The 17142-nt window shown below is 37.2% G+C and overlaps 1 protein-coding gene across 1 annotated transcript in view; it reads right to left on the reverse strand.

Moving 5' to 3' along the window:
• Positions 1-17142, reverse strand: part of LOC105363690 (uncharacterized) — a 176336-nt gene that overhangs the window by 131695 nt on the left and 27499 nt on the right.

Below are 17142 nucleotides of genomic sequence, written 5' to 3' on the forward strand. Positions count from 1 at the left end.
TGTATGTATGTATGTATGTATGTATGTATGTATGTATGTATGTATGTATGTATGTATGTATGTATGTATGTATGTATGTATGTATGTATGTATGTATGTATGTATGTATGTATGTATGTATGTATGTATGTATGTATGTATGTATGTATGTATGTATGTATGTATGTATGTATGTATGTATGTATGTATGTATGTATGTATGTATGTATGTATGTATGTATGTATGTATGTATGTATGTATGTATGTATGTATGTATGTATGTATGTATGTATGTATGTATGTATGTATGTATGTATGTATGTATGTATGTATGTATGTATGTATGTATGTATGTATGTATGTATGTATGTATGTATGTATGTATGTATGTATGTATGTATGTATGTATGTATGTATGTATGTATGTATGTATGTATGTATGTATGTATGTATGTATGTATGTATGTATGTATGTATGTATGTATGTATGTATGTATGTATGTATGTATGTATGTATGTATGTATGTATGTATGTATGTATGTATGTATGTATGTATGTATGTATGTATGTATGTATGTATGTATGTATGTATGTATGTATGTATGTATGTATGTATGTATGTATGTATGTATGTATGTATGTATGTATGTATGTATGTATGTATGTATGTATGTATGTATGTATGTATGTATGTATGTATGTATGTATGTATGTATGTATGTATGTATGTATGTATGTATGTATGTATGTATGTGCGTATGTATATATATATATATATATATATATATATATATATATATATATATATAATCTGATTAAATTCATCTCTTGAGGATATTTCATATTTAAATATCCATGATGATCTTCACTCGATAATATATAAGTTATTTTCATTCCTTTAATAAACTAGCAATGTTATGTTCCATTTTTTTTAAGTCATTATGTAAATATCAGCATACTTTCCCTTAAGATAGATTACTAACCTCAAATATTTATCAAGACTATTGCGCGATCCGTTAATTAAAGAAAAAAACATAGTAACACAACGTTTTAACAAACTACTTAGAAATTGAAAATTACGTTGTTTACGTTTATTAAGATTTTCGATTAAGCGAGAAAGAAGTTTCAAGGTTAATTATCGCAACTGCTTACAATATTCACGAAAATCTTATAATTTTACCGATATAAATACTGTGAATTTCAAATATTTCTAGCACTAATTACATCACGTTCATCTCCGATATTATCAACGAACAACGTCATTCCCGGCTCGCAATAACTAATAAAAGCTCAAATTTTTATTTTTCCCGTAGCGGACTATGAAACGATTTTATCCCTGAAGCGATGAATAATAAATTTCTCGGAGAATCATTTTCGATCTTGCAAATGAGGTGACAGTTTGCATTTCAGTGATCGATAATCAATAATGCATAAAATGCATTTGTCTACACTCAACGACAATGTATCGGTACGATCTAATTTTAATCGATCAATCACACGGAATGTGCACCAACAAAACAAAAACATTAATCACTCCTAAAGTGTTTTAACATGGCCGATACGCAAGATACAACGTAAAAAACGTATGTCAGGCAGAAATATGATGATATAAGCGATTAAACGCCGGGAGGAGTGAACAAAACGGAACAACGCGACGTACAATCGTTCGTATTTATCATGACGAATAGTCGTTAAAAGACGTGTAACGCACGGGCTAATGCGCGGAGGCAGCATTATACTCACGCACGCGCGCATCCACGACTCTGATCTATCAATCCGTACGATAACAATCGATCGCCATTAACAACAACGACAAGAAGCCGAGCAAAATCATCTTATCGACACATCGCCGTGAACTCGTGCGCCACCCTATTCTTACCTAGACTTTTTTTTTACCTTTTACGTGTTGGAAACTTTTTTTTTTTTTTTTTTTTTTTTTTTTTAATCACAAACACCTAACCTCATTATAAATGGATAGTAAAATATAATGGGCGTTGGTACTGCCTTCGCTTGGATCCTTTTTGCTTTACACCCTTGATACGTGTACAATTGCTGCTGCTATATTTGTTGTCATGTGCGTTGCTTGAAAATAGACAAGAAAAAAAAACCCGAGTAAAATAAGTGAAAAACTCGTAGCGTCGTATCGAGTGTCGCAAGCCGATCAATGGCTAATAGGTGACCGTCTCTGTGTCTCTTACTCTAAACAATTAATCATTTTGAGCTAAAGAATACGCGCTGCTGGTGGTCTGATTTCTTACGGATTTAATTCAAAGAGTAACGGAGAATTACAAAATATCAAAATTAAAAGTCCAACAAAATTATTGTCAATGATAATTAATAATGATTATGAGCTGATAATATAATACGTGAAATACGTATAATGTACCGATGAAAGCAAGAAAGCATATAGCAGAGATATTAATTAAGAATTTTGATGAATATTTAACGTTTAAATAAATTGCAAAAGACAGAAACAGATTAGCATTTACATGTAGAATTTGTGAAATAACAAATTCAACAGATCGACAGATCGTAAATAAAATAGTCTTTATATTAATTACATAAGGTACATTGGATATTTAACGACGACAACAACAACAACAACAACAACAACAACAACAACAACAACAACAACAAAAATGATCCATCTTCTCGTCCGTCTACGGGATTTAATTATGAAATACCGAATCTGCCTCCTTATATGTATTGACGGCCTTTTTATTTCAAAGCTGAAAGGCCGCGATGCAACCACCATGAAACAGATCTCCTCGTTTCGTTTCAATTTCATCGTAAAATGCCGTGTTTATTATATTAATCATATGCGGATAAATATCTACTCTTTCTATAATGATAACGTCCAATCGATTTACGGAACTGTACAAAGTTCTTTTTACCTCCAGCTCGTGTATAACAAGATAAGATTAGGGAAATGAGTTGGGTTGAACGGTGCAGGTAGTGAATATGATAGGAAAAATATCGACTCGATCCGTTATTTAAATGCGACTATCCATATAAATATTTCGAAATATCATTGACGACCGCAGCTTTTCCCATACAAATCGCACAGCGAAAGTTTCCTCGCGAACGTTCCCTTTTTAATTCAATCGTTGCACTGCAAGATTAACGGAATGTGCATCTCGCATTCCGCTCCCATAATTCTTCCACTTGGCTATTTATTAAACAATGTTCGTTCTGCCTGTCCTTAATAAACATTGCTACGCATCTCTTAGGATAGAACGTTAATGTTATCGAGCTAAAACAAGATTAGCCAATGGAACTTTGAATCTCCAAGGGCGTAGCTTTTCGTCCATTCGTATTTTATTGGTAATTACTGCATCGACGATTTATTTACTATGAAGAAGGGCTTTTAGGAACGTATCGTGTAAATTGTTAAAAAGAAAAGAAAAAGAAAAAGAAAACAAAATATCGTATTTCCTAGCAAATTGTAGGATGCTCGTAATTCACAAACATTTCTAATAATAATAATAATAATAATAATAATAATAATAATAATAATAATAATAATAATAATAATAATAAAAACCCATTTAATGCAGTTAATTAAAATATGATTACGATGACGACAAGCATGAAAATGATTGTAAATAATATAACGATTAGCTGAACGGATGTATTAAAAGACTTTGCATATTCTATATATGCACTTTTTGCATATATGCACTTCTTCATCGATCAATAATCAAGTTTCGTGAAATTAGTCGTAGTTATCAATATGATAATTCTAATACATTTTATATTAACATTTTCTAGTTAGTCTATGAAACCACGAATAAAATGTATCATTTAATACGTGTGTTGCATGAAAATATATCATTATTTGGAGATTGAGAGAGAGAGAGAGAGAGAGAGAGAGAGAGAGAGAGAGAGAGAGAGAGAGAGGGGGGAGGGGAGAAACGTATCTCTGGAAGTAGTAAATAATAAATTGCAGGACCATAAAATAATAATGGTAAAATGATAAAATTCTGAGAATAAAAGTAGTTTCGTTGTTTCCTTGTAACGGTGGCAGCTCGATTAGCTCTGTAATACCTATTTTACCGTACAATTGAATATTAATTTAATTCTGCACTTTCAAAAATCCTCAGCCAAGGAAAATCCTCCCTCGATAAAAATTTTCGGTAATTATAAGCGTTTACGAGCGAAAACAATGATAAGCACATTCGATAAGATTCGAAATACAAGCTCGCTTATCTGTCGTCGTCGTCGTCGTCCTCGTCCTCGTCCTCGTCCTCGTCCTCGTCGTCGTGGTCGTGGTCGTAAGAGAATCCAGAATAATGTTGCATTTCGTTGAAATTGGAAAGATTTAGTTTCAATTAGAATGTCATCGGACAAAATGCCAATCGTTGATGATTAAAAGAATTCATAATCTTCGATTGGGCCTAACTCCCTACGAATTTATTGGCTCTCACTCCTTTTATTGAATTTTAATGCAAACTTGATTGAAGATAATTTTGTTTTTAAAGAAGGATGAGAGAAAATACAATGAGGAAAATTAATTTGTACGCAAATGGATAACAGCTCGACATATTGGATACTTTTAAAAGTAAACTGTGCTCCAAGTGCTTAACCAAATAACTTGTGCACTTAGAGGGGCAACAACCCATTAAACCATAATACAAACGCACGCGTAAACACACGCGCGCGCGCGCAAACTTATATATGTAACCGTTTTATTATTATTAATCAGATATTTCACAGTTACTTGGCAATCACGCGATTTTCACACATTAATGAGCGTGGATGTTGCGCGGCTCCGCAATGCAATAATTTCGGATATGTCCGAAGGAATGAAATACAAATACGAATTCACAACGGACTATAAAACAACCCCATGCGCATCATTCTCAAAACTACTTTTATTTGAACTATCGAATACCGGAATTGAAATAGTATAATCAGTCCATGTTAAGAAAATAGAGAGATTTATTAATTTAACGTACTCGCTCACAAACACATGCACTCGTCCATAGGTAGACTCGATATACATAGAATTTCGCTAGATATATTAGTTCTTGGATGCACACGTGGTGATAGGGTGGTGCTGCGCGGCGACAGACAAAAATTTCTCAAAAACGACGAACGCGTAAGGCGAATTAAGTATGACCAATAAATTTCACGGTCGCGCTTATCATTGCTCAGGTAATAAAGCCAAATTATTCGTGACAGAGGATCGCAGGTTGTGGCACATTCGTGACACGAAATGTGAGAAAACGTACCGAGTAAACTCGCCGAGTATTCGAGTAATGTCGAGGAAAGTGACATAGTCAGTCGTTTGAGGATCGTGGAGTGCGCCCGGGGTCCTCGAGGACGACCCGACACGAGGAGCCCCGGCAAGGATGTGACCGACCGTAGGGATGCAGGACTCACCTGGAGTTTCAAAAGTGCATCGATCCCATGGCGATCAACCTGAGCGGCAGCCACGGAGCCTATCGCGACGGGGGAGGGGGGGCGGAAAAAACTTAGGGTGGTAACGCGTTTCCCGCCAGAGCGTCACTTCACAATTAATTTAGGCACCAATTTCGCGTAACCCCCGGCCCTTAACAGCCCCGGCTCGGGCACTGGTTGCGCATGCTCGCGGACTTTGGGGCCCTTAAAGTACGGCGGGCTACGAGAATTCAATGATCTACGTAGCACGAGGCGAGACTAACAGCGTATATTAAGCACGAGGAGTCGCCAACAGTCCCGGCGAACTGTCGGCACTCGACTGGCGGCGGCTGTTCCGCGCCGAGTATAACGGGCTGCCAACGTCCCCGACCCCGACCCCTTCACCATCCCGTTCTCGTCGTCCATGCCGCCACTTTTCCTACACGCGCGCGCGCATACACACTCACGCTCTCTCTCTCTCTCTCTCTCTCTCTCTCTCTCTCTCTCTCACTGCCGCTAGCTCGCTCGCGCTTGCCCGTCGACTCGAGCCGAAGCTCGTCGTTCCGCACCTGGGGACACATCGCGGAGGTGAGCTCGGCCACGTCCGCCGGTGCTCGTGTCGGGCCGGGGAGGGGGGGGGAGGAAGAGGAGGAGAGCTGCCTCCTCGGTCACTCGCCACGCAGCCAGGCAGCGGTGGCTGCGGCGACGGCGGCGCGATTCCGCATTATGTATCTCTCTGTCGCTTTAACGCGAAAACATATGTCGAGGATCGGCCGGGCTTTCCGCTTTGGTGCGCGCGAGCCTCCCGACGAAAAGTGAGGTTAGGCGCGAGGGTTCTTTTATGACCTCGCCACGGGAACCACGGCCTCGATAACCCGGCCAACCCCTTCTGCTAGTCTAGCCGAGGGAGTCGGGGCAGCGCGATTGCGAGGCCGCCTTCTCTCGATGCGTCTCGGTGCGTCTCCGAACGTGTCAATGACAAAGAGATGGAGGCCTTTTAAGTCTTGGCCAACGAGCTGGGGATGGGTAGGCCCGATTTTGTAAACAGTGGTCGTTATTTGGAAAAGTTTTGTCGCCGAGGCTGCGTGTGTGGCATGGAGATGTATATGATGGTTGGCCGCTTACGATCTACGACATTATTGGCACTTCGTAACGGCTTTCAAGCCCAATTCGCGGTAGTGAGCTTAACATATTATTTGTTCCATATAATTCTTGCGTTTCCGAATAAAACTTCTCGCCACGAATAGCTTGTATCGTGTGTTTTTCCAACTCGTCCAATCTTATTTATCGATATTATGTTAATTTTTACGGTTATTAATAATTGCCATTATAATAATGCAATTATAATTTAACGGATGAAAATGTGTAATTGAAAGGAAATAAATACTCATGGAAACGAGCAATTTTATGAAATACTCGATTATAAATAGTAGTGACGGTAGTAGCGGTGATAGTAGTAGCAGGAGTAAATAATCAATAATGATAATGATAATGACTCTCTCTCTCTCTCTCTCTCTCTCTCTCTCTCTCTCTCTCTCTCTCTCTCTCTCTTACTGCCTATAAATTGGTTAGGGTGATGCACGGCAAGGTCAGAGAAATTCGATAATATTTCCTAAAAATTAGGAATAAATGATTCTATACGAATAGGTATGTTAATTGATTTATCGCAATAAAATGATTTTCATAAGATTCATAAGATTTCATATTTAAGAGCCTTTATCCACGGAGATTATACGTAAAGCAATCAATTCTAAGGATTATAAAAATTGCCGATGAATTATTGCTTTTCTTGCTTGATGACTCTTGGCATTTGTTTTCACGTTGCGTCCCATTTTGTTACTTACTATCAAACGAATAAATTTGAAAGCCCAATGTCGTTGGTTCAATGTTAGACGAAATAGCTTTTAATGAGGCAAATTTTCGTTACCTAAATTGCACGTAAATTGAGCGTTGCCATTTAATGGCCAACCCGCTGATGATACGACTTACGCAATGAAAATTATGTTCGATAAGACAAATAAGATGGGGAATGTATATTTAAATTCCAAGTCGTATCATTAAATGTACGCGTAAGGACAAACAAGACCGATAATGTAGACTGATTGTGCGTACATTTTACAGCTGTAGCAGAAAACTAGCAGCGTGAAAGTGGATCGGAAGCTGAAGTTAGGCAGCTCAAGAGGGCAAATGAGCAACCATGTAAAGCTTAATTTTTGTGCGCGTGTGTGTGTGTGTGTGTGTGTGTGTGTGTGTGCGCGCGCGCGCGCGCGCGCGTGTGTGTCGTCGACTCGGTGTTAGATCATACCACAGACTAACCTTCGCCACACCTTCATGAATAATGAGAAAGGCCCTAATGTTGGATCGATAAAACCCAAATTTACCAATTGCTTAATTTAAGATTATTAATGAGTATGACAGGTACAATTATTTATTCAAAGTCGATATACTTTAATTTTTTGTTGTTGTTGTTTTTTTTTTTTTTTTCCATTTCCAGTAGGAAGACGATTCGTGATGCATAGGGTAATTGAAATATTTCGTTGGTCTATGCGGATTTATAATCTGTCTTTGTAAAGTTTTTATAGACTCGTGTTTGTTGAAATATACTAATAGATGGTTCGTTCGACTTGAATTTGGCTGAATTAAATATTTTTGTGAGCACTAAAGTGGAATCGCGTGTACACTTGGAAGTAGTAGTAGTAGTAGTGGTAATAGTATCCCTCCAATTGTCATAAATGCTTGGGGAAAAAAAAAAAAAATTGAAACGAATAGCAAGAAATATAAAGTAAATAGTAGGAGAGATAAGAAATTCTAGTTTTGCCATGTGAGACGGATATTTATTGTTGTTTTTTTCTTCTTTTACATATCGTATTATTATCGTAATATGTGCTCTTGTATGTGGATAAGGCAATTTTTTTTTTTTTTTTTTTTTTTTTAACAATCAAGGAAACATTTCGAATATTATTTTTATATGATAAATTGATCAAAAATCTTGCCAGCGATTCCTTCAAGTTTGATCTTATTTTTTAACATTAATCGCTAGAGATCCATATTTTTACAAATGTCCATGAATTAATTAAAATAATTATTTAGTTCCTAAAGGATTTCAAAGTATACGACTGAATAACAAATTCTAAGGCTACTGCAAAAGAAAGTTTTAATTTGCATTCTGATTTTGTAAATTAATTTCAATGAAGATTTATAGAATCAATAGACGGCTTAGGGGGGAAAAAATCAAGGACATTGGTAATAGAAGACTACCAAAAATTATCCAATTGATATATTCTTTGGAAGGAGAAGAACATTGAATAGCCAAAGTGTTTATTGCTTCGATCTGTCCATTCATTCCAACAATGATCCTACATTCGCTAATTTCTGCTCGTGTCGCATGAACAATATATCTCTTAGAAATTCCATTTGTTATCATATTTAATAATTTAATGTAATCTTTTTCATGAAAATTAATAATAATAATGGTAAAATGAGAGCGATATGAGTTTAATGTCACTAACGGTTTAATGTGACTAATGAGAACGTTGTGAGATGAAATTTCCTTGGCTTTAACAATATGCTCCTTTAAATCATCAACTCTTACTTAATCTATGATATATTAATATTATTTCATAGAATATTCAATCAATGCTAATTTTGTCTTAGAAACACGAATAAAAAAAGAGTTAATTAATTCAAAATTTTTATTACACCTCTCCTGTTCAGTATTTAAATTTTCATAAATTATATAAATATAACTCAGAATGTATTTTATTGGATGATCAATCATAATATACTGTTATATGTGTCAAGAATGATATATGCTTCTGAATAAATATTTGATCAATTTTATGAAGTCTTTAGCGTGTAATTTTTAATGTTGTACGTAATTATTTTTTTTTTTTTACTTATTTGCCTCGACGTGCCCATAATAAACTCCATGCCTACGTGTATCAGTCAAATTTTACAGGCGATAGCAACAAACAGCTTCTCACTTTCATAAACTTGTCAAATTAGATCTAAGGGTTTCGGCAAACTGTTCTGGAAAATCCAACGGTCGCCTGCTATTGCCAATAGCATATTATTAAGATATTAAGACATACGCAACGAATGAATGAACGTATATGTGCCAAAGAGTAATGCAATAGTCGAAATCTTATCGAAATTCATGCAATTAGACAATTACACAATTTTTATGTCCATGTAAATAATTTATTTATATTATTCGACGTTATTATTCAGCGCAATTATCTATCATTAATATAAATTATGTGTTATTAATTAATAGTGCAATATTGTCATTTTAACTACAAATTTTACTTTCATGCATAAACATTTTTGTAAAAATTAAAATACTTAAACGACATTGTCGCATATTTTATTTTATTATTTTTGTCTTTTACAATAACTAATGCATTCAATTTGCGCTGTGCTCAATTATGCATTAACCTTTAAGCTTATGCAATTTATTCTTCTGGAAATAATGAATATTATCATACATTTGACCATGTGAAATCGTAATCGATCAATGTTTATCAATTGAATTATTTATTACTGAGAAATGCTAAAATTTCTCCCATCTTCGCATTGTATTATGGAAACATTGTATAATTCGTTTGCGCATCAAGATTATATTAATAATTCAATTTTAAAATTCAATTTTAACGTGAATTTCTAAGATGCACACATTTATATTTCTATTTACCATAAAACTTAAAACAAATTGAATAATAATTTTTTCTAATTATTTTTCATCTTACGATGTTGCCCACTCTTTTCGCTATCCATGAAAGTAAAACCAATTTCTTCATTATAAGTTAACATTAATGAAACAATTCTAAAGATATATATTATTAATTTAATATGGCTTCCGTGGAATTTTGCTTAATTTAATAGGGATAGGATTTAATGCCAAGATTTCTCAAACTGATTAAATATATGCAGCGATTGCATTAAGTTGATAAGCATATTAATTTTATATATTGTTGCTGTACAACCAATGTAATGTTGATAATTAATTGAAATATTTTTATTTACAGATTATTTGTCATTGCGTTGATTGTGATATAAAAATCGCGCGGTTGGCGGGCGGAGGGGCGGCGGATGGAGAGGGAACAAAAACTCACTACTGTCTACCTCTATCGTCACGTTTCTTTCAATTCATTAAAATTTTTATTCGAATTTACATGAATAAGGATACAATTTACAAGCGCCATTATTAAATGAAATTGATAGCAACAGACCCGTTTATTAGGTATTTCCTGGTCGTAGCTCGAAAATTTTTTAACGATTTCATCATTATGAATAAGATCCTATCAAGGTTATATAATACAGATTGAGTTGACATTATATGACTTTTATATTGAGATTTTTCCGACTATTGCCATTAAAATAAACGAAATTTCAATCTGAATCTGACTGAATCCAATGCATAAAGAATGTCATTTAAGTGTTTTTTTTTTTTTTTTTTTTTTTTTTAAGCTTGAACAGATGTTTGTGCTTTATTATAAGTTCGATTTGCCTTTACAGAAATAATATTATTCAGTGTCTGATACAGCTATTTTTGGAGAAAACTTTATTTATTGAAATGTCAGCTAGAAACTATTTCAAAGTCGAAACAAGTCACGGATTACAAAATATTAAAATATTATTAAATATTATAAATTCTAATAACCAAAATTGTTTAACATTATCTTGAATCGACGGTACTATTTATAAAACAGACGTACTTATTACATTTACATCAATAATGATTGGAATATGAATTTCCAGTACAATTAAATTATTAATAGTGAAAATGTGAGTTCCAGGAGAAATATGATTTTTATAATGATAATCTCTTGAATATTTAAGTATTGGTGCGTCCTGAACTTCATACACGAACGCATGAAACTTCCCAATGAAATGAAAAATACAAATGTACATCTTACAATAAAAACAGGAAAGAATTGTCCTACCAAACGATAAATACTATAAAATTGGATAATATTCGAATGCCTGATATTTACGAGATGTACCATCGACCATTAAAGTATTATAAATGTAAAACCAGCAGCTCGTTTAACGATGAGCTTACGAAATATATTCGATATTTTAAAGATTGCGCAAGTAATATTGTAATTCTGTATTTCGTACACTAAAGAGCGACTCGAAGCCGGGCAGTTTAAATGTGAAATTTTTGTGATATTATTGACCAAAAGTCAATATATATAAATATAACATTGAAATACCTGAAATAATGGAACCCCTTATTAATTGAGTTTGGATAATTTACTTTTAACCAACACTTTGTTTGTTCACGAGGCTTGTGTTTTACGTTATCAGCTTGTACATCGAGTTTGTAATATCGTACAAATACACAATATACGTATATACGGAATACGAATTTTAAAAGGCAAAATATACTTAGTATCGCCGCCTAACGAGCATCGTAATCTTATTAAAATAGTTTCCCTATCTTCTTACACGTTAAAAAACTTACAATCTCGCCCTACGGATCCCCGCTAGATAATCTTAAGTCTGTGTACGAGATTGCGTGGTCGTTAGGGATTGAGAGAGAGAGAGAGAGAGAGAGAGAGAGCGAGAGAGAGAGAGAGAGAGTAGATAAATCGCTTCACCGCGGATTTATACGTGACATCTACGCGACACGGTAATAATACCGAGTCGATGAATAATTTGCACGATCGCGCTCTGGATTATGAGGATGAGAGGCGAGCGGACGCACAACGATTGTCTATTAACAGGAAATTTTCTGGCATGTCGAGATGAGAAGGGGAGCGGCGAATCCGTGTGCTGAATGGTCGGCGTGATTTTTTTTTGTTTTTAAACCCCAATGCTTCTTTCCGTTGCGGTCCACCCATTTTGCACTTTATTCGCAGACCAAATCTCTTATGACACTCCCTTATAACAATATAACTGACTATAAGGTCTCCTAAAAGCTACTCGACCGCGCTACGCTTCACATAATGGGAATTTATTTATTAGTCCAGGGATATGACGAGCCCCGCGAGAGACGATAATCATCGCTCGGTCGAACTACCGAGATATTTGTTTTATATAATGTAATCCAGACATTTATCAAGCGAGGCTTTATTAAATCCGAGTTTACATTCTTTCTCGGAGCTGAGTTCCAATCTAAAAATTATATCAGGCAACAACTCCACTTACAACGAATTCCACTTCCACTTCCAATTGTTAAGTGAAGTAAGATAGCGCAATGTCGGATGACTTTAATTGAATTTGAATTCTTTGCTTGGCTACGCTTATTGGCACGCGCATCCAAGAGCTCTTTTAGTTTCTTTCCTTAGCCCATGGCTCCACGATAAGCGTCAAACATTGTGGCGTAGAGATAAATGTCGTACGACTTAGGACGAATGGGACTCGGTGAGCTTGCGTTACAGATACTCCTCGGTGTAAAGCTCGGCGAAAATAACTCTTACGACGTATCGAAAGCACAGTAGAGCGAGCTGCTCGTGCAGTCCAGCGGACATTCTTCGCACGCACATCTTATCCGCGCATCGAATCTCAAAATCAATTGGCGAATCGCTCCACGACGAGTCAACGCGTCATCGCTCGGCTACGTGGAATAACGACCGTTCGTCATTTTCACTAAATTAGTCGTCTGTTGGAATAATGGGATGAGAGTCTTACACGACTTTATTGATGTTGGTCGGTTTAACCGCGCGGTCATCGCGAGTTTCACAAAATTTTCTCTACACGCATTGTTTGGATTAATTGAGGGGTGGGGGACGGGGTAGGGGTAGGGTGGTGGTAGTGGTGGTGGTGGTGGTGGTGGTGGTGGTGTCGGTGGCGGTGAATGAGGAGGAGAAGGAGGAGGAGGCGAGGACGGAAGTGGATTTTCCAGGCTGATCGGCCCAGTCGGGATGGAAGCTTGGAGCTTACGCGTGAAAATCTGGGCTTTTATCGGCTTCTTTAGAGAGGTTAAGGAGAAGGAGCGCGTGGAATAAATCGAGCATAGGTGCGGGTAGGCTTTTCGTACTTTTCCGATGCGATCGGTGCGCGCGTTCCGCGTCCTAGCTTCGTTCATCGCATTTCGATGACGATAAAGCTCTAACGATGGAACGAGAGTGAGAGAGAGAGAGAGAGAGAGAGAGAGAGAGAGAGGTATGAGGTTTGACGATGAAGGGAGACAGAGGATAAGACCAAGGAGAGGACGATGAAGAAACGCGCGGGCGTCGAGGTAGGAACGGCTGTCCGGAGGAAGGAGGTGTTGCGTGGAAGCGAACGATGCAACAATAAAGGAAGATGCGCTCGCGGAATGCAAAATATGCAACTGGTTGTGCGAGAGAAAGACGACGATATTCGGCAGATACTTTTCGATAAATTGAAGAGACTGGCGTATCGTTATTTGCCTTTCTGCTCTAAGATCCTTTCCCCCGCCTCACACGCACACAAGCAGCACGCACACCCCTTACGCTCTCGATGTCCAGGATTGGGGATGGATTTTCGCATAACGGCGTTGAGTATTAAAAGATTAAACGCAAGTGATTTCGTTGGTAAAGAAAGGACGTATAGTATAGTAGTCGGCTGATTGATTTGTTAATGCGCTCCATCGGTTAATAAAGATATGCGTTTACTCGTTAAGTCGCGAGTGCGAGCCAAAAATGACATTTGCGTTTAAATTTTATCAAAGAAAAGAATATCGTCGTTCGATGTTATCAACGACGCCGCTGCTTTTGCTCCCTCCAACTTACGTAAATTTATATCTCAATACGGCAGCACCGAATAAAAAATGTAAATTACAGCGAGTCAATTCACGATCGGTAAACTGACTCGTACATGATGTACCTCATCCTGCTAGCAATAAGTTTTTTTACAATGACTCGCATTGTCCCAAGGTTGACTGACATTACCTCATTATCAAAGTACAACTCGAAGAGAAATCTGATTACCGCATGCATTCCGTAATATCAAGTACGAGCTGAATAAGAGCTTTCCTGCCTTACTATTATTAGCAACTTTCCATTGAAAAAGAATAATTGTCGCTGCTCCCTTGACTTGGCGCAAGCTTATCCCCAGATATAATGGCGCACGCTTATGTAATTAAGTACGCTCGCGAGTTTTCTAAAAATAAATTCCTCAAAGCTTTCAACTTTCTCCGCGCAAAAGAAAAGCGATATCGCGCACGCGCTCATTATTCTAAAAGCGTAATTAATATCGGCGAATTAATGGCTAGACGGTTAGCGTTTCTCAAAGACAAAGTAAAAATACATCCGTCTCTATGTGTTTGACGATGTGTTATCATCGCGTTGTCGCGCCAAGGCATATTCTCGTGCACTCGATAATATTCGCGCTCGCCGATGATAAGCAAATTCAATACTTATTATTTGTATTATGCTTACGTGACCGATGACGCCATGCGTTTTCATCCCGGGGAAGAAGCCGGCCGCCATTGCCAATGTAGTTTTCAACTTTTGTTAATCGAAAACACAAAGAGATGGCGCAAAAAGGTCGCGCGTGTGCAATGAAAACCCCGCGATTTACGACACCAATACAACAACATGGCGCGTTAAGCCTCTAAGAAATAATCTCATTGAAATATTACCTGCGCGCACACACACATAGAGAGAGAGAGAGAGAGAGAGAGAGAGAGAGAGAGAGAGAGATTATTAATATTCGCGCTCTATTGGATGGATATCTGGCATTTGATCTTTCCGATTAGTCGTCGAGGATTTAAATTTCCTCGGAGCTCACTTGTATTATTGGCTGCCACATAAGTGTTAATAAAATAATTTGCAGCGCCTTGGTCGTTACGGTGCGACGCGCTTCCCGCACGAGCCTCGAGTATGCCGGGACGTGCCGAGTCAGGGGCGGCAGCCAACGCTACTACAGCTTATGAAGTGGAATATGGCGTATGGAAAGTTCACGCTCATGGGGAATTAGGATGAAGAGGATCGCTACAACGATGTTATTATAATACGCGAGCTCCGATAATTATCAAGACGCCTTGTGCTCCAATCAAATAAATTGTTCCTCGCACTTTCGTAGAAAAGCGCGTAATATTTGTCTAATTGAGGTCTCGCGCGAGCATAGTATTTAATGAGAATTTTGCGATTTTAATTCAAATTGAAAGACGGAGTGCGGGATTGGGCCTCGTTAATAAAACTTTTACGCTTGCAATCTCTTAGAAGCCATTTCGGCGCGCTCTTCTTGCGCAATACGAAATATTAACATTACGCATTATCAATATTAACGCAATTGTTATGAAAAAATACAGTTAGTCATGTTGGCCGGTAAAATTGCTTGCTCAGCTCAAAACTTACATTTATTGCGATGTCAATGTATCGTACAGTATATTCCGTAGTATACTAATCGTAAAATAAAGTGTGTTTTAATGAGATGTGCCGTAATCGCGCCTTCTCCCTGTGAATTCACGCGTGCACCGTTACCGAATGAATCTCGTTAATTAAAACGAAAAATTAAAGAGGAAAAAAACCTGAATTTTATGCGAAACAAAATGTTATTGACCCCTACAACAATGTAATATACCATTGCATAATTTTTCGCATGAATAATATAATATTAGCATCTCTCATGTTTCTCGGGAGCAATAATAATAATTGAATACAAAAATTTTTAATGTATTTTTCAGGAGTTTTGACAAGTATAGTCCATAGTCGGTTGAATAAACGTTTTCAAGCAAAAAGTTGGAGGACAATGTTAATCGTTGTTATTTTATTTCAATGATTATGTAGTTATTGTCAATTCACAAGCCAGTCTAGCGCTTGTATAACAATTATGCTTGAGCGATGTAAGAAAAATAAATAAATACAATTTACGAGAAATATTCAAGGATTTACGACGAGAAATTTGTTATTCAAATACAGTTTTTAACCAACGGTTAACCTATTAATTTACATTCATTTCGTAACCAAATAAATGTGCTACTTCATTTTATGCTATAAACTGCAAAGTTACAGGATACATTGATTTCCGCTCTCCTACATACCACGAATGATCCACATCGATGAAGGCTGTCAAGGCTTTTCCGGCTATTAAATTGCAATTTTTCCATTGAACGAGATGTTCGTAAATACGAACGAATTCATCAAGTCCTCATTTACTTTCGTAAGATTCCAATAAAAACGACGATGAGATTAATTACATGCAATCCTTGTTCAAAGCTTATTCAATGAAAGCTCGAGCCTATTGTAAATACGTCGAGTTCACGAAGAGAGCGCAAATAGCTCCTCCTTTCCTCCTTTCCTCCTCCCACCCCCCACCCAACCCCTCCCCAAAAAAAAAGCCCGACGACTGCGAAATCGAGCAAGAAAGCCAGACAAACGGTTTTTGTTTTGCCTAATCGAGCTTCTGCTCTATCTAGAGAATCTTGTTCCCGATCTTGTTCTTTAGGTACCATGATTCACGCTCCCGTACATCTGTCGTTCCACCGGTCTTTCGTGTTTACATCCTCTGGGCGATCGATCGGCGCCGAAGCGAAGGCACAATTGTTACAGGCTGGAAACAATCGAGATGTGTCGTGGGCTCGAATACGAGCAATCGCCACTTTAATGGCCAAGACTTGTTTCTACCCCCACCGCTCGCCGCTCTCTTAACGCAATTTTCCATGCAAATTCGATGATTTATGGAAGGTAGGTGGCGCCCATAACCCATCAATTTTATTTTCTTTCGTTAACATTTCAATCCCATTCGATCGATTTATTATGATTTGGAATTAGCACTGTGCAGTTGGGCCATCGTGTAAATCCTAGAGTCCATTGTGTCGAATGGAGAAACTTAAGGATACCAATACATCTTTTTCAATGTTAAT

The sequence above is a fragment of the Ceratosolen solmsi genome, unplaced genomic scaffold, assembly GCF_000503995.2.
Source record: "Ceratosolen solmsi marchali unplaced genomic scaffold, CerSol_1.0 scaffold3, whole genome shotgun sequence".
Classification (NCBI taxonomy): domain Eukaryota; kingdom Metazoa; phylum Arthropoda; class Insecta; order Hymenoptera; family Agaonidae; genus Ceratosolen; species Ceratosolen solmsi.